This window comes from Cyanistes caeruleus, chromosome 4, assembly GCF_971803275.1.
Source record: "Cyanistes caeruleus chromosome 4, bCyaCae1.hap1.1, whole genome shotgun sequence".
In the NCBI taxonomy this organism is placed as follows: Eukaryota; Metazoa; Chordata; class Aves; order Passeriformes; family Paridae; genus Cyanistes; species Cyanistes caeruleus.
The window spans coordinates 81,560,829-81,579,060 of record NC_141704.1 but is presented as its reverse complement, the minus strand read 5'-3'; the positions used below and the strand labels follow the sequence as shown (position 1 = coordinate 81,579,060).

At 42.2% G+C, this 18,232-nt stretch overlaps 1 protein-coding gene and 1 long non-coding RNA gene across 6 annotated transcripts in view; both read left to right on the top strand.

The window, feature by feature from the left end:
* Nucleotides 1-1,389: 1,389 nt before the first annotated feature.
* Nucleotides 1,390-8,078, top strand: LOC147653825 (uncharacterized). The gene is made up of 4 exons (XR_015285945.1): nucleotides 1,390-1,511; nucleotides 3,103-3,199; nucleotides 3,768-3,928; nucleotides 6,428-8,078. It is a non-coding gene; the product is annotated as an uncharacterized LOC147653825 (long non-coding RNA).
* Nucleotides 8,079-16,315: 8,237 nt separating this feature from the next.
* CALD1 (caldesmon 1) overlaps nucleotides 16,316-18,232 on the top strand; it is a 223,514-nt gene continuing 221,597 nt past the window's right edge. For 3 of the 5 annotated variants that reach the window (XM_086886026.1, XM_086886021.1, XM_086886011.1), the window contains exon 1: nucleotides 16,316-16,546. The gene's annotated coding sequence lies outside the window, so the exon portion shown is untranslated. Of the gene's footprint in view, nucleotides 16,567-17,645; nucleotides 17,905-18,232 lie in introns of those variants that run through there. The other 2 variants (XM_086886027.1, XM_086886022.1) reach the window with 2 other exon arrangements.

Sequence of the window (18,232 nt, the reverse complement as noted above, 5' to 3'; positions counted from 1 at the left end):
TGCAGCTTTGTAGCTTTGACTTGGTTTTCATAGAGATGAGAAAAAAGGGCTCCACAAAGCCTGGCTGTTTGGTCTTGGTACAGAAGGTGCTTAATAGGTTTGCCTCCTATGTCCCTGTTTTTGAGTGTGATGCACAATAATTTCCACTGAAGTCAGCATTTCTGTAAAAGCAGGTCACTTGAAGAGCTGTCTCAAGTGGATGCAGAGAGTGTGAATGTGTGATCTTGTCCAGCTCTGAGACAAGCATTGGGAAAAAGGAGCAGGATTGGGAAAAAAGGATGAGGTGAGGAAGTGCCTTTGTCATGCAGGTCCAGGTTCAGCCCTCGTGTGTTCAACGTGTCCACTGGTGACCACAGAACTCCTGGTTGAAAACACAATGCTGAATTGAGCTCTTTACGTTCTCCTTTTGCTGTGCTCACCTTGGTCCTTGATTCTGGGATCCTGATCTTTGTTTTCCTGGCAGTAAATTGTGCAGGTCCCCCTGTCTGCAGAGGGAGAGGGCCAGACTGCCCACAACTCTTTTTTTTCCTCTGGATGCAGAAATAGAGCAGGCTTTGAAATGCAACCTTCCTATCTTGTCAGAGCATTTCTTGTGAGATTCCTGGGAGAGCCCTTAATGTCAGCAGCCTCGATGGACAGACAGGAAGAGAGCTAGACATTGCAAAGCATGAATAATCCTGAATTCTAGCCTGCTCATCCACCTAATGGAGCTCTGAGTAATGAGGTTTCTGGGAAAGCTTGAGATTTCTACCTTGCCTTCTATTTGCAACAGCTTTGTGCATTTTATCTTTGCAGTGTGCTTAAAAGATTCATTTGTTTTTAAATTGGAGTTTCCCTGCCTATTCATTCACATAATAAGCATTTATTATGTAAAAATTGTAGAGAGACCAGAGCTCAGAAGTCTTCAGTGGCAATTTCCATTGCATTGGTAGAACCATGCCATAGGTATCTCTGCAGGAGTTCATTCCTGCAAATAAATCAATGTCCAAAAACAGTCTGGCCACTTCCAGCTCTGCAAAAGGCACGAAGATCATCCTCACAAGTCCTTGTAATGCTGTTGCAAATGGACAGGAAGTTTTTCCAGTTCAATTTAAACAACCATGATGCCAAGTTGGAAGAGGAGGAAGAGTTGCTGCCTTTTTTGATGAAGCATGTTCCTAATAACACTGTTTTCTTTACCGAGGGGGACTGATGGGACAGGCTTTACCTCACCTCCTCGGACATGTCTGCACTGTAAATATCCCCCCACTTGAGCAAGGCTCTCCCTTGGCTCCTTTTGTTGATAAGAAGGACTAGCAGTCCTTTTTAGGATGTGAATCATCAGAACTATTTTAGATATTTCATTTAGGTGAGATTAATAGTGACCTCCCACTCTTTTCTTCTCCCCAGTGACTCAGGGAGCTCCAGTGTGACTAGATCTGATTTAGGATGTGTTTTACAGAAGCCTCTGTCTGCACAGAGGCATCCCCATGCCTGATGAGATTGGTTTCTGAGCTGCAGAGTTGATTTTGGTAGGTGATCCACATAGAATACAAAAACCCCCATGGATGCATACATTTATATCCTTTTTAATCATTTACCCCAAAGCTGGATTGTGCTGTCCATAAAGATGACCCAGTAAACTTGGTGTATGATTTCAACTTCTTTTCCATCCCATTTAGGTGGAAAGGGCATTCCAGCATGCCCTGCAGTGTCCTGTGCTGCCCAAAACCACCCTGAGATGATGTAAAAATCCAGAAATGGAGAAACATTTCTCTGTTTGTCCTATTCTCCAAAAATGCATTAATCCTATTTGTCACTGACAGAAAGGCTTCCAAATATCCCTGGGTAAAACAGGATTTATAAAAAAATTAAGTAGAAAGTAGTAGAATGTTTAGTATGTCACTGAAGTGAAAAGTATAGATTTTAGAGGGTTTAATATATGGAGTAAAGATGGAGGAAAAAAAAAGGGTGTGGGTTTTAGCTCTCTTTCTTCCTTCTCCATGATTCTGCAGTTTTTAGGAGCACAAAGAGTGATTGGCTGTAAGTTAGTCACAGTTTTAGTTACATAAGTAGATATAGAAAACTTAATTGTTAATATATAAAAACAATACACCTGTCTATTGTTAATTGGGTGAAAAAAATAGATATAAAGATGAAACAGCCACGTGGTTTGGGGTCATTTTGTGTCATCAGAGCCCAAAATGAGCCAGGTTATGGTGAATTTTTTGGTTTTCATTCTCTGCAGGCTCCAGCAGGTCCTGCTGGGGAGACAGGTCAAGGTGGAGGGAAACTGGGCTCTTTTCTCTCATTATTGGAGTGTTAAATATTTTGCAGAATTCTGGTGTTGAAAGCTGCAATCCCAACAGTTGAGAAAAAGTTCAGACCTGCATATTTAGCTTCCAGAAAATGCCCACATGAATTTCTCTGATTGAAGTGGAGCAACCACAAGGGAAATTCTTAGGACAGACAATTTTAAATTCTAAATAGAAATGTAACAGGAAATTAAAGTAAAAAAGAAAGACCTTTGACCAATATCCATAAAGAACCATTTGACCAGTGTCTAGATTTCAGCTTCATAACAAATCTAAGCAAACCACCAAGAAATAAGCATTTGTTATGCTTTCCCAGTTATGTTTCTCAAGCTCAAACCACTTGAAGTAAATAAAACAGCCTCAGGAAATTGGTGTATTACGGTTCTCATTGATGCAATTGTAACTGTAAAACATATTTTACAGTATTAATGTCAGCATTACTCTGCAGTCAGTTTAATTGGATGCATCTGATAATTAAGAGCTCAATCCTGACCCCAACGATCCTTTCAGGACTTTTTGCTTTGCACAGCTGAGCCTGTCAGTGTCTGTGTTTGGGGTATGCAACCAACATAGTCAAAGGTTAAGACCTTCAAAGTCAGAGGTTAAGACCATGGGTAATTCAGGAGCAACCTGTGAATCCTCCACTCAGGCAGGAACTTAGGGGGTTTCAAAATATATCAGGGACATGGGCAAGCTGCATGACCAACAACCCCATTTTCCACACAAAACAAGACAAAATATTCATAGGTGGGGATAAAATGTATTTCCTGAAAGACCATAATGAATGTATCTACCTCTTCCCCTTCAGGACCATAAAAACAAAGTCATCAAAGTCTGGCAGTGAGAAATGAAGCAAACCTGAGTCAGAGACCTCAGCCTCACTATGTGCATGGATATTTATTGAGGTAAAAGAGACCATGGAGCAGTTTGAGGTGTGCAAGCTGCAGAAAGAACAATTCTCCTGCCTCCTCCTGTGTCACTTGGAAATTTCCCATCTAATCCTGCAGCTAAGTGTGGTTATCTCTATATGAAAGAAGCCAGGAGCAAGCATATGCTATTATTGTGGAGAGCTGGTTATGTTTTGTTTTTTTCTCTCCTTCAAGTATTTCAGAAGAAAAAAAAAAATGTTGGTTTTTTTTTTTTTTTTTTTTACAGATTTAAAAATATTAAAGGAGAAACCACAACTTTGGGCTACAAATATTCTGTTTATAAAAAACTGGAAATTATTTTGGGAAGTGGTTGATTTTTTTTTTTTTTTCCAAAATTCCTTTTTAATAGAAAATAGTCTAAGAAAACAGGAGAAAATTCCGTTTTAAGTCTGTGCTTCTTTGTCCAACAGGAAAAGATTTTGTGTTGATGTGAAAGATGGAGAGGGAAAAAAAGCTATTGGCATTTTAAGAACATTTTTATGCCTTTGTTTGCATCTTATTTGTTGAAATTTAACCTTCTCAAGATGCAATATTATTTACACAGGCATTTTGTGAAATACGTCACACTCTGAAAGGAAGGTGGCAAAGAGGGCAATTCCTGTTCCCCAGCATTCCTGGGGGAAAATCACTGTGCTACAGCTCTCTGGAAGGCAGAGAAATATGTTACAGAGGACAGGGGATTTTCCTCCTCATGTTGCACCAAAGGTTTGTTCTAATCCTGGATTATCAACTGATAATGATGAGAAATGATCCTTGTTGTGTGATTTGTTGTTAACATGAGATGGTTTTTGTAGGACTTTGTAACTTTCTGTGCTTGTAGGTTTGATTTCTGTTTGTCCTGTTTCCTCTGCTGGCACAAATTGGCAACAGGGCTGATAATTAAGCAATTAATAATTGCTGAATGTTTTTTTAAAAATCCTTAGGCTTGCCTATATCCTATTTTCTTTTGTTAATATTTTTGTTAAACTTCAGCCCTAGAGAACAGCGGTGGTATTTTCCACACCAGAAGTTTTCCTCAGAATAGAGTATCAAATGCCAGATCACAAAAGGACTTCTGAATCTCCAATTAAGAAATAAATTGGTTTTTGTGTAATTGCCACTGTGAAGTCTCAGGAAGGAGGAGGAGAGGATGCAGTTTGCCTGGAAAGCGCAGGGGCTGGCAGGGAGCTGGGGTTAAATGATGACACTTTGTCACAGATCTAAGGATGTGGGAAAACAGGAATAACTGAGTGGTGGCTTTAACTGGAGCTGCAGAAAATACCACTCCATCAATCAGTACAAGCAGTGCCTCCTACCTCAGGAGACTCTGCAGCCCTCCAGGTTATCTGAACTGATGGAATTCCATGCTGGACCCTCTGTGCTGGTCATCCCCAGGAGGAGTTTTATCAGTGACCGAAAATTGTGCTTATTTCAGCCAGGGAGAACCAACAGTGGCTACAAAAATCAAATCAAATCCCTGCCATGGGTTTGCAGTAGCTGAGGTGTCCCTGCACCACTGATACCTCAAACCCTGCCCAGGGGGCTGAGCTGGACAAGAAATCAGCACTGAAAATTACTGTTCTTCCAGAAACAAAGCCAGCAGGAGCATGGTTTGTCCAGCTCTGTCAGCAACAGCATTATTGAGGGTGGGAACCAGGGAGGAGGAGGGTGGCAAGAACCCCTCTCAGTTTGAAGACCTTCACCATAGCAGGGATTTCCCCCCTGATTTTGGATTATTGCTCAGCTACTGAAGCAGAGCACTGACATTGCTGGAATAAAAGACAAGAGCTCTGTGGTTTTCCAAGGCTTTAAATGGAGCTGGGCTGTCCCAGTTCTGAGAGTCCCATTACAGCACTTTGGCAAAACCTTCTGCTGTCTAGATGCTCTTGCTCCATCTAGTGAGGAAATTTATTGCTCATCCTGGCTTTGTTTTGGCTGTGGAGAAAGCCTGGGGAAAAGTAACTTAATTTATGCATTTGACCTATGCAAAGATGGGAATTACCCAGGAAGATTCTAGGTTTGATTTTGTTAGCAGAGTAAGAATGACAATGATTTTAGCTTACAGCTAACATTGACATATCTATTATTTTTTTAAAAAAAAGGCTTGAGGTTTTTTTTTAATGAACTTTCCCATGAAAATCTATTTATGTTTATGTTCAGTGGGTGGATTTGCTTGCTGTGTGAATCAAATGGCCGGGGGAGGGCGAAGAGATGAAATGAAAAAAGTTGATTTAAGTGGTTTATCTGTTACAACCCATCTTTCCTGTTCTTGTTCAGCAGCCAAAACACATTCCTCTTGTAGAAAAGAAGGAACAGGAGGGCACCACTCACAGATCTTTAGTGCAATAAAGCCATCTCTGAAGCCTGTGTGAGGGGCTACATCCTGCTGGGCACTGAAGAGGGATGAGCAGGGACAGGGTGGGGAGCACAGAGATGCTCAGGACCCTCTCTGGTGCCTGCCAAGCCCCTGCTGAGCTCAGAGAGATCAGCATTTTCCCATTCCTTCTTCTACCCTGCCTTGCCAGACATATTTCATGTCATATTCCCCCTTTTCCCTTTCTCTTTCCAAAAGACATTCATTCAAATTGTGAGTGAAAAGGTTTTTTCCTTCTGGGTGGAAAGCAGAAAGAACAGCTTAAAAAAACCCAAGAGACCACAGCATTTCCTTCTGGGAATTGCAGTTTTGGTTACACTTGAGTGCACAGTAAATGCCATTTTCTTTGGGTAGAAGTTTCCTAATTTTATTTGAAAACTCCTGTTACTACTTGTGAGTTTGGTTAGGCTCATGCAATAGTTATATATACACACACCTTATATTAAAAAATATGTGTATATTCTGCAAACACACAAGCTGAAGACACAGGGCTGCCATCTCAAAAGGGATTTTTGGCTTTTTAAGTGAGAACAGATTTTTAGTTTAAAAAAAAAAAAGATTTAATAAACAATGTTTCCTAAAACCCAACCAAACGAAACCAAACATAAAATAGATATTAGTATTGTTTTGTGCTGGGCCTAGGGGAAATCATAATCTGCTTTCCTGAGCTAGGGAATACGTACAGAAAGGCAAAGGGAAAGAATCCAGGAGGGGAAAAGTTCTGGATTGATTAGAAATGGTAGAAATCTGACAAACCAGTATTTTTTTTTTCCTCTAGGGGCAATGCTAAATGCATCCAAAGGGCAAAAGAGAGCATAAAACAAAGTGACTGACTGCTGATTTTTTGACAGCATGGAAGAGGAATGGATGCACTTTGGTGAAAAACAGGACAGAGAAGCCTTGAAGCCAAAATATCTGACCTTGGAGCCCTCTGATGAAGTTCAGGAGTTGGTGGGTGCCCTGTGGAAGACCTGTGCTGCCCCTGGTAGGGTCTTGAAATATTGCCATGGGCTCTAGACAAAGGTAAAGACACTCTGTATTAAGGAAATGGGACAACAGGACTGGACTGAGAAACTGCTTTTAAAAGACCAAAAACTGTCCTGGAAGCTTTTGTATTTAATTAATCAGTTTACCTAGCAGATAACCAGGCATTTCCTCTCATGAACACAGGCAAAAGCTTTTAGCTGTGCCTGGGAAAATTGAATTAAATTGTGCCTGGTTAAATTAAAGAAGCTCAAGTGGTTCCTTGACAGAAGTAAGGAGGAAGATGGATTACAAGAAAAGGATAGTGAATTTATAGAGTTCCTGTGGAGAAGAAAGCAAGATGTTACAGTGGGGTGGCAGCTACTGAGCAGACCTTTGGGGTGGCTAATGTATGTAATTTATCAAAGGCAAGAGAGACTGTTGAGCTTTTTAAACATAGCAGAGTTTCCTGAGCACAAATGAACCAGTCACCTGATCAGTTTTTCAGATCTCTGGTCCTTTGGAAGTTTCATGGTGGAGGACATTCACTTCCCTTGAAGTGGTTTGTATGTGCTGGCTGGAGCCCTGCCATGGGGAGTAGGGACAAGGTTTCTCTGGTGACAGGATTTCTGAGCTTTTCATGGGCCACAGTTCCATCTTTAATCTCTTGTCAGAGACCCAGTGTAACTTTTCTCTAAAAAAAATCTTTTCTCTGTTTCTGCTGCATCTCTTCTGTATTTTTCTTTTTATTCTTGGATTTCTCAGCCTCCTTTGGACTGAATTCTTTTGGGATCTTCCCTCGTGGGGAGCCCTGCTTATCTCAGTTCTTGTGATTTGATGAAAACTCTTGAGCTCGTTAAAATCTTGTTTCTCGTGTTTATTAAAAGGTGATCACAAAACTTAACAGGTCTCTCCAGGCTGGCTACACAAGGTTAATCTTTGCAATCTGGTACATTTCTTTCTTCTGATGGTACAAACAAGGCCTTGTGGCACACTTCGTGTCTGATGCACAAAATGGCCCCAAAATACGCAGTTCTTTTATCTTTATACCTATTGTTACCCAATTAACAGTAGACATGTATATTGTTTTTCTTAGTGACCCAATGACCCATCACTTCTGTGCTGCACTGTGGCATTCTCTATCCAATCACTTACTATTACCCAAAAACCTCTTGGGGAAGAACATGAAGAAGAAAGAGGAAGGACAAGGGACAACATCCTAAATTCTCCATCTTGTCTCCATTCTCTAAACTAACTTTTTCACCCAGTGATTTAAAAAAAACTCTCTAAACTACACACACTTTTAGCTTTTTCTATCTAACTTTAACATTTGTTTTCATGTATCACCATGAAAACATGCTCATGAATTTCATGTTATATGAAATTCAGTGTTTTTCTGGATCTTATAACTAAGTATCAGAAACAAGGGCACACACTCTGTATTCCAGACTCCAACACCCAGTCTCTCAGCTCTAAGGAGATCCACAACAGCAACATTGTTTTTAGCATCCTTGACACCCGTTAAAAAAGAAAAAAAAAGGTAAAATATATATATATATATAAAAAAACCCATTTCCATAGAAGTTCAAAGGCTCTTTCTGGAGTTCAATACACTCTGTAGTTGAAAGGCCAAAAGATGCATTAAATGAAGATGTTATATCTTATGTAGGATATGAGTTGGCACCTGAGAACCTCCCCTTGCACACCTTGCTTGTGGGCCCAGGGGATTCCAGTTGGGATCCAGCCTGAGCACCAGTCTGAGCCTGATCCATGCAGGATCATCCCTGTTTTTAAGCATTCAGAACATACATGGGCTGATGTCTCTGCACTGTTGCTAAAGTTCCTAAACTTGGTTATGCATTTTTATTCAAATGTTTCTCTTTCAAGGACTGAGCAGTGCAATTCCACGCAGAGTGTTTGGATGCACTACAGAAGGACAAATGATATTGGCAGCCTACTGCTGTTATTTTTGCAGTTTATTTTAATTAGTAATCAAATATAATTTTTCAGCTCTGTGTTTTTTGATTCCAAATCTTTAATGTCTTCCAGATCCACTCCAGGTTCACTAGACTGGGTGGTAACTAAGCCTTAATTTTGATCCAGAGGAAACTGCCATGCCAATTTTGAGCATTCCTTATTTGCTTGCTTTTGCTCTTTTATTTTTAGCTGTATTTTGCACTGCATTTCTCTCTCTCCCTCTGTATTTAAAAATCATTTTAGACTTTTCATTATGTGGCACTGATTCTTGGCACCGAGGTTAAAGCCTGGAACTGAACAAACCATGAAATTACTGCCTCAGCACAACCACTTGAAAGTCTCTGTTTCTTTGCATCTCTTTGAGAAGCTAGAAAAAAAGAAGGGAAAGTCTCTGTGCAGAGGAGAGAGGTTTCTTCTTCCTGGTCACACTTGAGGAGGACAGTCAAACAAAGCTGTGATATTCCTGCTTGGCAGAGGTGTTACAGAGAACCCCATTTATTATATAAATAATAATAAATGCAACCATTTATTTAGGTTGGAAAAGGCTCTTAAGCTCATCAAATCCAACTGTAAATCTACCACTGCCAAGCCCACCACTAAACCACATCCCTGAGTGCCACATCTACATCCTGCTAAATCCCTCCAGGGATGGGGATTGAGCAGTTCCCTGGTCAGGCTCTTCCAGTGCTTGCCAAGCCTTTTAGTGGGGAGAAACTGGGAGATTTCCCCCAATATTTCACAAGCAGAGGTGTCTCTCAGCACAGTTTTGCTGTTTCCCTGCACCTTTCACAGCACTCCACTCAGCCAGGGTGGAAAACCCAAGGGGTATCACGGTGTGCTGCTGTCTGCAGCAACAGGGACCATTTCTGACCCTGAAAGTCTCCATCAGTGCCATGGAACTGGGGCTTCATCCCTCCTCTGGAACGGGGGTGTCTCCCCTGCCAGCGGGGTCATGTCCCCAGTTTGGCTTCTCCCTTCTCAAGGCCTCGTGGCACAGCAAACTCCAGAGCTCAGTGACCCTCTTCTGGAAGTGTTCTTGGCCAGGGGTAGTGAGGAGGGTGAAAAGCCAGGCTGGCACCAAGGAGGCCTCATGTTCCCAGGGAATTACATTTTTCATGATGTTAAATTAATATACAATGGAGTGTTATAGATGTTCCTTCTACATCTCAGCCACGGTTAGAGGACTTCAGCTGTTAATGCCAAGTGTAATAAAAATGTTTTCTAATCTTGATGGAGTTCTCTCTGACATCTTATGTTTCACTGGCTTTTTTAATTTCTAGCACTTCTCTTTCAGGATTCTCGTGTGTCTTGGCTTGTCTGTGCCTTTTTAGGGCTTTCTTTAGTTGGTTGCAAAGTGCATTCTGACTTTTGGCTCTTCCTTGATTAACATGTTTGTTTGTTTACAGAGAAACAGTGAGGGGGTGCTTGGGGAGGATCTCTGCTTCTTCCTTTTGGTTTAATATCCTGTCCATCATTTCACATCACCTCCTCCTTTCTGTGCCGTGGAAACCTGCCAAAATCTCTGGACTGCCGACAGCACTGCTTGTCTCATGCCAGGTTGTCCTGTGTCCTTTGCCTCTGATTCCTTGCAAAACTGAATAACTTGAGCCTTGCAGGTTATTGGATGTGCAAGATCCTAAAAAGCAGCAGGTGAATCTATGCAAAATAGAGGTATTTCCCTAAAATCCAGGCCTGAGCTGGGTAGATGCTTCTGCCAAAAGCACCAAAGCAGCAAAGTTGCAGAATTATAAAGGGGGCATCAGTAAAATGTGGGTCCTTCACATCTTTGTGGAGAGTGATGAGAGGGAGATGTTTGAGAAAATATTGTGATGGAAAATGACTCATAAAAATTCCATATCCTGTTATAGACGCAAATTGGTCCAAATCCTTGCCTTTTTCTTGCTATTTCCTTCTCTAGTGCATAAACTGAGGGAGTTTTCAAATAGCTCAGATATTTCCAAAAGCCTGGAAAACCTGAAAACATTTTTCCCTGAACATTTTCTATGAAAACTTCCTGGAATTTTTCCCTTTCTGCTGCTGCTAACTACAGAAGTTTTACCTGTGGAATAATGACATGGTGCAAGTTCCCAAATCACTTCTGAGCCCATGTATAGGGGTCATTCTGCACAGGAGGCAGGGTGCTACCTGTGCTGCTCCAGAGGGGAAGGGAAGAGGCATTTTTCCTCTGGAATGACAATGGAATAATTTACAGGAGCACCCAGGACCCCCTCTCAGAAAAGAAACATGCTTGAGAGTGTTTTATAACCAGAGATATTCAGAAGGCCTCTATAACACTGGGCTGCAGGACAAATCTCCTCTTTCCCTTCAAAGTCATCAGGAGACTGATTTAAAGTAGCAATCAGCACATTGGGAGGCAACAGGAAGATCAAATATTACAAATATTTCTAAATAATTTTGTTCACAGGGTGAGCATATCTGATCCTCTGCTTGATGGAGCTGATGGTCACATAATGCTTCATGGCTCACTGGGGACATGGAGGTAACTTTGGTGTTAGTCTTTCTTGCTACCCATCTGTTTGTCATCATCAATAACCCTCCCAGTCATTTAACATCCAGGTTCTTGCTTGATCTCCAACTAAAATCCATTGTTTGAAATGTTAAAGTCATTTGTCAGCCATTCATAAAGAAGCCAGATCTGGGGGAAAAACAAATAAGAACAAATTTAAAATTAAAAAAAAAATTAAAAAAATTAAAATTAAAAAAAAAAAAAAATAAAAAATTAAAAAAAAAAAAGTTTAATGGTTTTCTTTGTAAGAAAGAGGCTGCTGAGACAGCAGGGACTGCCTGAGGGTGTCCAGGGCCAGCCAGCACTACTTCACTGTGTGTATGGATAGAAAAAAGGGCTCTGGCAGGAACAGAGAGCAAGGAAGGAGCATTTGCAGAAGCAAACAGGTATCTAAAGAGCTGCTGCACCTCAGCCTCTGTTTCTCTTGTCACTTGTTCTTTCCTCTTAGACCAGGAGCAGTGCTCACTCCTTCCCCTTCAGCTGTGATACTTGTCCTCATCATGAGGATATCGCTTGTTCCCTGCCCAGCAAACACTGCTGTGGCAAAATATCCTCAGGGAAGAGAGGGACAACTTTAATGCCTGCTTTATGTGGAGGTTTTTTATGAGCAGTGCTTCCCCTTTGGGCAAGAGGATGCTGTTTTGTGCTGCAGGAGCACTCAGAGACTCACAGGTGAGACAATCTCCCTGTCAATAGGAGCATCACACAAATCAAAGTGAGGAGGGGAGTGAGGTTTGTGGGGTAAGGGATTGTAAGCAGTGGAAGGAGGATGGGACAAGGAGGAGTGTGGATGCTGAATGTGAGAGATCAGGCAGGAGCACAGTGTCTGTGTGAAACTGAATCACACAACTTTCTCACTCTGGCCTGGGAAATCATAAGGAGGAACCCAAACAGTCCTTGGAGAAGGAAAACAACCTCTGCTGGTGCTGTTTGTTCCTTGTTAATTGTAAGAAACAGCCAAGGGGTGCTGTTCTCAATTGTCCAGTGATGGTGACGTGTTGGTTCCATGATCAGTGAAAGTTTTACCTTCTCAGACCTGCTCAGAGCTGTCTATAAAAGAAGATCTGGAAGAATAAAACTTACTCTCTTTTGCAGCAAAGGCTAGAGAGTCTGTGTGGTCACTATGGCTATTCCTAGCAGAGTGTGGCAGAGGAGCAGCACACTTCTGCTCTGGTTTCTGTTGTCTGTTTTGGTCAGGAAAAGAGTTCTGTGTTTGGAAGATAATCCAAGCCCTGAGGAGAAGGAGCTGTTCCAGGCTCCATGGGTGGTGTCAGCCCCTCCCTGGCTGCACAGCCTTGTACAAAGGAGCGCGTTTTTGCGTGTGTAAACCTTGACATGTGCTTTGCCCCAAGGGATTAATGCTGATTGCACTGCAATGATCATCTCTCAGAGCACAAAGCCACGAGTGAGCCCGTGTGTGAAACCCACAGGGTGAGAGAGTTCAGCTCATTTCATTGCAGTAAATGCAGGGAGGGGAGCATTTGGGCTCTTCAGATGCAGCTCGTGTTTCTGCCAGCCCTGGTGTAATGCATCCCTGGATAATTGTTATGGGGAGGGTTCCTTTTTTATTTATGTGTTTGCTTTTTAACCTCATTTTTTAACCTCAGTTGGTGGGGTGGTAACTGGTTACCTCAAGACTCAGTGCTAAACACAGCCTGGATTTCTCCCAGTTTTCTTTTGGATAGTTACACAGAACTGTACTTTCAGAATGCCCACTGCTCTGTGCTCCTCTGTGACAGCAACTTCTGCTATTACAGGCTTTGTGGTGTGTCTACTGTAGCTGCATAACTTAATTAAAAAAGATGATGAGCAATTTATTTCATCCTCTGTAGCCAGGAAATAATGAAGATCGGCAGCTATATTAAAAGGATGGCTTGGACTCTGACTCCTTTTGCTGCAGGTTGAAGACTTGCCAGCCCAGTTACTTTCTGCAAATAGCTGATTGTTTTTCTTGGCAATTCAGTGGCCCAGTCAGTTCTAGACATCTGGCTGCTGAATAATTCCAGATCAATTTGTGCACCTCTAATAGCCCAAGATGCTCAGGTTGGGAAAGTGCTGCACATTCACAGGGATGCCAGGATGGAGGTTTTGGCTTGCTGTGTGTGAACAGGCTGGCTCTGCACCGTGCACATCACTCAGGATTGCAGCTGATGGGGCAGGAATCCAAAATATTGCACCAGGACAGGCTCAATCAGTAATACCCTGACACTTCTGCTGTTGTCAGTGTTCAGTGTTCAGCTCTGGCTTTGGTGTAGGTGAAGAGTGATCCAGAGCTCGCTTATCCTCCAAGAGCACTGAGTGAAAATTGTCCTTCATTAGAATGTCAGATGTGCTTCCTAACAAGATCTTGCAGGACAGGACAAACACACTTATTTTGCATGTAAATGACACGGTCAAGAGATATGAATATTTTTAATGCCTGTTCAGCTCAAGTTCAAAAGCAAATTCTAGTCCCCAGAACATGATGTGTTGCCATCTCAAAGCTGGGAGCTCACACTTCCATCCATTGTGTTGAGAACCTGTCGCTCTGTGGGACAAAAAACACAACCCTGTTGTGCTCAGAAGGAAAGAACAATGCTTGAACAAAGACCTTTTTCCCCTGCTGTCCTGAAGGAAGCCAAACCCCCCATCTAGAACACATTTAAGAGATCCAGCCCAACAGAGAGCAGTAGCTGGTGTCATTGCTGTGTTCAGTCTCTTTAAAATGCCTGGCAGCCCTGGCACTCTTATTTTAGGTCGTGTCACTGGCGAGAAGCTGACATGAAAGTAAGGAAGGCCCAGCCTGACGTGGTGCAGGATGGATAAAGCAAAAAAAAACCACAAATCCCCTTGTACCAGCCCTGTTTTATGGAGCTGGCAGAGGAACAGGCTCTCTCTGAGTACCACCTAAAGAAAACAGTGCTGCTGTGGGAATTTCTCTCTTGTTTTATATTCCCCAAACCCACTTTTGGCACCTCTGGAGTAGAAGGCATAAAGGCAGCTTGTTCAGGGCCTTATCCAAACCCCATGGATCTCACTGAGAGTTTGTGCCAGCAGTGGGGCTTGAGTTTAGTTATGAGCCTTTATCTTTTCTTCTCATGGATGAAACTACTGGTGAGCAGTGAGCCCAGGTGAGCCTCACTACCTGCTCCTTCTCCATGGGGTGGCTCAAAGCCCTGAGTTTCACCTCCCCATCTCTCATAAAGCCTCATCCTTTGTTTCTCTCTGCATCCATTAGCCAAAAAGACGCAATCTCAAAGTGAAAACGCGTTCCACTGTTGTAGTTTTTGCTCCTTGGAATGTTATGACACATCCCTCAAATATCAGCTTTGTTAACTGTGTCCTTTCACTCCCAGCCTGAGCACTCATGGCTCCTCTTGGCTCCTGCCCTTAGAGAGCACTACCAAGGCTGCAGTCCAGGGAACACTCCCTCTCCTGACCTTCTGTCCCAAAATTCACCTTCTCACCAGCTGAACAGCAGGGCAGCATCCCATCAGCTAGGAAAGCTTCTCTAGCACCAGAAGAAAATGGCTGGCACTGAATTTATTCACTGTTGCCAGCAGAACTTGAGGGAAAAGCTGCTGGGCCCAGCCCTGAACCAGCTTGGTTATCCCTCCCATCCAGATTTATTTTATATTCTCATTAAAGCAAATAAAAGCTTTGAACAACACCATTTGGATGATACTTGCAGCAAAAAAGCTTATCTGGGTGCCTGACCCAGCAGAGAAACTGGTGCTAATGGGGGAGGGAAAACAAAACCCCAGCTTGTCTGTGTTTTATCTCTAACCTCTTTCACTTAGCTGGAGAAGAGAGAACTCCCTGGTGAGTTTTCTGCACCATCCCAGTAAGTTATGGTGGGACAAAGGCCTGAGCTTGTTTTGCTTGAGCAGATGAACCACAGGAACATCTGCCCCTGTCAGTGGTCCAGAGGTTCCCTTAGGATGCCTGGTGCCATCCCAGGCAGAGCAGCTGTGCTGGGAAAGGCTGAGGGTGGCTGTGCTCCCTGCACCACAGCTGCTCTGGATCTCAGGCTTTACATCAATGTGAGAGATGCCAGGATGTGGCTCCTTGTGATCTGGGAATTATAAACCAGTCATTTCAATCCCATGATGAGAACTGAGATAAACAGGCAGGGAGTAACCAAGGCATGTCCCCCAGTGCAGTGTCAGACACTCCATGTAAGGGAAATGAGAGGGAAAGAGCTTTGTTCCAGCCCAAGGCTTATCCTAAAGTTGTTCCAGCCCTCAGCTTGAGGCACTGGCAGGAGGAAGCTCAGCCTTGCAGCCTGTTTCACTCCATTCTGCCTGCAAAATAATCCTGCAGCTTCACTGCCCTACCAGAGTGTGCCAGGCCTTTGGGAGATGCCAAGGTAGCTTTATCAAGCAGCTCCCATGTATGCCCAAGGTCAATAAATATTCCTATTAACTGTGCACTGGATCTGTACTTTCTGCTTTGTCCTGAAGAGGGTAAACAGCTGAACCAGACTGAAAAAAAAAACCCCAAAAACAAAACACTGAATTTAGTTGCTTAGAGATCTGAATTTTAGAAGCAGATGTACCATATCTGAATTATATCTGAATTTCTGGGGGGTCTCCAAGCAATCAGAGCATGGCAGTACCACAGAGCAAGTGAAGGGGAACTGGGCATGCTTGTCAGTCAGCTCTGCTTTATTCACCCTCACTCTGATTATCCATCCTGCCTTTTCTCCTCTTTTAAAGGACAAAAGGTAAATTTAGGGTGAATTAAGGTATGGAGAAAATGCTTTTGGGTTGTGGTGTTTTTTATTCTATTTTATTTTATTTTTTTTTAATTTTAATGCCAGTCTTGCTTTTAAAGTATAGAAAATGCTGCATGGTCTCCTGTGAAGTCAGTTTACACTAAAGTGAATATTGCAAATATTCAATTAGGAGACCAGTCAAGTATGTGGGATTAAGTTGTTTATATAAATGTTTGCAGAACCAGAGTGTGAGTTCACAGGGAGCCTTGGTTTCCCAGATGATCCATAAAAAGGGTCAAACACAGTATACTGATAAATGTAGTATACTTGCAAAAAAAAAAAAAGCCAGCCAGCCTCAATCCAGTCCTGACTGGAGCTTGCAGTACCAATTCCCAGTTGTTTATCAATGTTGAGTTGGAGGCTGATGAGTTTGCAGGATGTGTAATTTAAAAACAATTTCAGGCCCTTCCCTGGGCACCACTGCACATCTCCACACGTCCATGTGCAGTTGGGAGCTAAAAGCAGATTCTGCTTTAAGTAAACAAAGAGCTCCCACTGATTACCCAAAAGCAGCTCTGGTGTGAGCAAGGGTGGAAGAGGCCCCGTGGAATGAGGTCTGAAGATACAGGGTAGCATCATTCCCTGGGATTTTCTGCATTTGCTCCTCTTTGTTTCTGCTTCTGGTACCAAATTCCTGAGAGAAGCTAAAGAAAAGTCCTGGTGTTCCAAGCCAGGGTAGATAGAGGAGAAAATTAACTCCTGTTTTGACAAGGAGTAAATGCTTTCTCAGCTCCAGCTTCAATTTTGGTGAGCCCTGGCAGGACTGGGTGGGTAAAACTGGGCAAAAGCCAAAAAGAGGAGATATCTTATACAATTCTATTTCTAAAATATAAATTTCTAAAATATAAAATAAAATATAGTGGTGTCATTTTTTGCAGTAAATTTTTACAGGCTCTCAGGAAATAGAGAAGAAGGAAGGACTCCAGTGTTCCAGGAGTGCTGGGTGCCTGGTTCCCTGCTTTCTGTGCTGGTCAGGACAGGGAGACATCAGCAAGAAATCAGGAATTCACCCAACCCCAGTGGGCTAGAAGCAGGAGTGACTGTATTAAGACTGGTTTTTTTTCCCTGTGATTAACTGGCATGAAGTCAGGAAGTTCCCTACACCTTTGTATTTCTTTTTAGGGTGGTTTCTTTTGACAGGTTATGCTATAACTGGGTGTCTTTTGGGATGAAAGGTGCTGTGTCAGTGCAATATCTTTTTTTTTTCCCTTAAATTTGTTTTTTTTAATACTGATATCTATACTGGAGTTATTACTAGACTGAATTTATTAATTAAATATTTAGATATATAAATATATTTATATAGATATATAGATACATTTAGATATATAGATACACTAGACTGAATTAATTAACTAAACTGATTTATTAATTAGATATTTAGATATATATATTTATATAGATATATAGATATATTTAGATATATAGATACACTAGACTGAATTAATTAATTAACTAAACTGATTTATTAATAGACTGAGCTGTCCAAATAGGGATTCTTCATCGCTCCTGCTGCAAAATACAGATTGTGATCCTGTTGCCACAGCATATACTGCTAAATTACATCTAGTACAGTCTGTTTTTCACTAAATGCATCAGTGAACAGTTTAAACAAAGTTAAACAAAAAAAAAAAAAAAAAAAAAGAAGTACTGGCAACAAAGAGATGACTTATCATTTGCAACATTAAAAAGGAGCCTGCAGCTATAAGGATCTGGAAATAATATAAACTTAACCCACAGGACTGTTGCATTGGTTTTAGAAGAGCTTACTTTAAAGCTGGTATGTGGGCTCACTAAGAGGCTGAGTGGTTGGCAGGGATGCTAACCATTTATGGAATGTGTCTTTGGAAAGGATTAAAGCAAAAAGCATGTTGCTTCTTACCAGCCCTTAGCTGGGAATATAGCTCTAAGGGGCAAGAGTTAGATTTTAAGCATCCAGTATGTAAAGCTTTCAGAGAATAAACTTTTTTTTTTTTATCTTGCCCTGGTGCTTGGGATCAAATTCAGTCCAGACCGGATAGATTAAAAATCATTCCCATCTGACGTCCAGGAACAGGTCAGGAGTTCCAGCAGCGCTGGCAGTGGTGGAGCAGCTCCCAGCTTGCGTAAGTCTCATTTGTGAGCTGCCCAAGATAACATTTTAGCATTTCAGCATTTCAGCTCCCAGTGTTCCAAGCCTCACACAGCTCTGCCTATTCATTTCGTCCCTCTAAGCTGGTTTTTGGAAACTGCTCTGTGCCAGGGAAAAGCACAATTAAAAATGAAGCCTGAGAGCCTGAGTTCAAATGCAAAATCCCTGTGACTCGGCTGGGAAATCTTTCATTTTTTACTTTCATTGGCCCTGTTGTGACTCTTTCTCGGCCTTGGCTACTCGTGGTCCAGCCCCTCGCTGTGCTGCCTCCTTCCTCTGTCCCATTTTCCTCCGGCAGAGAT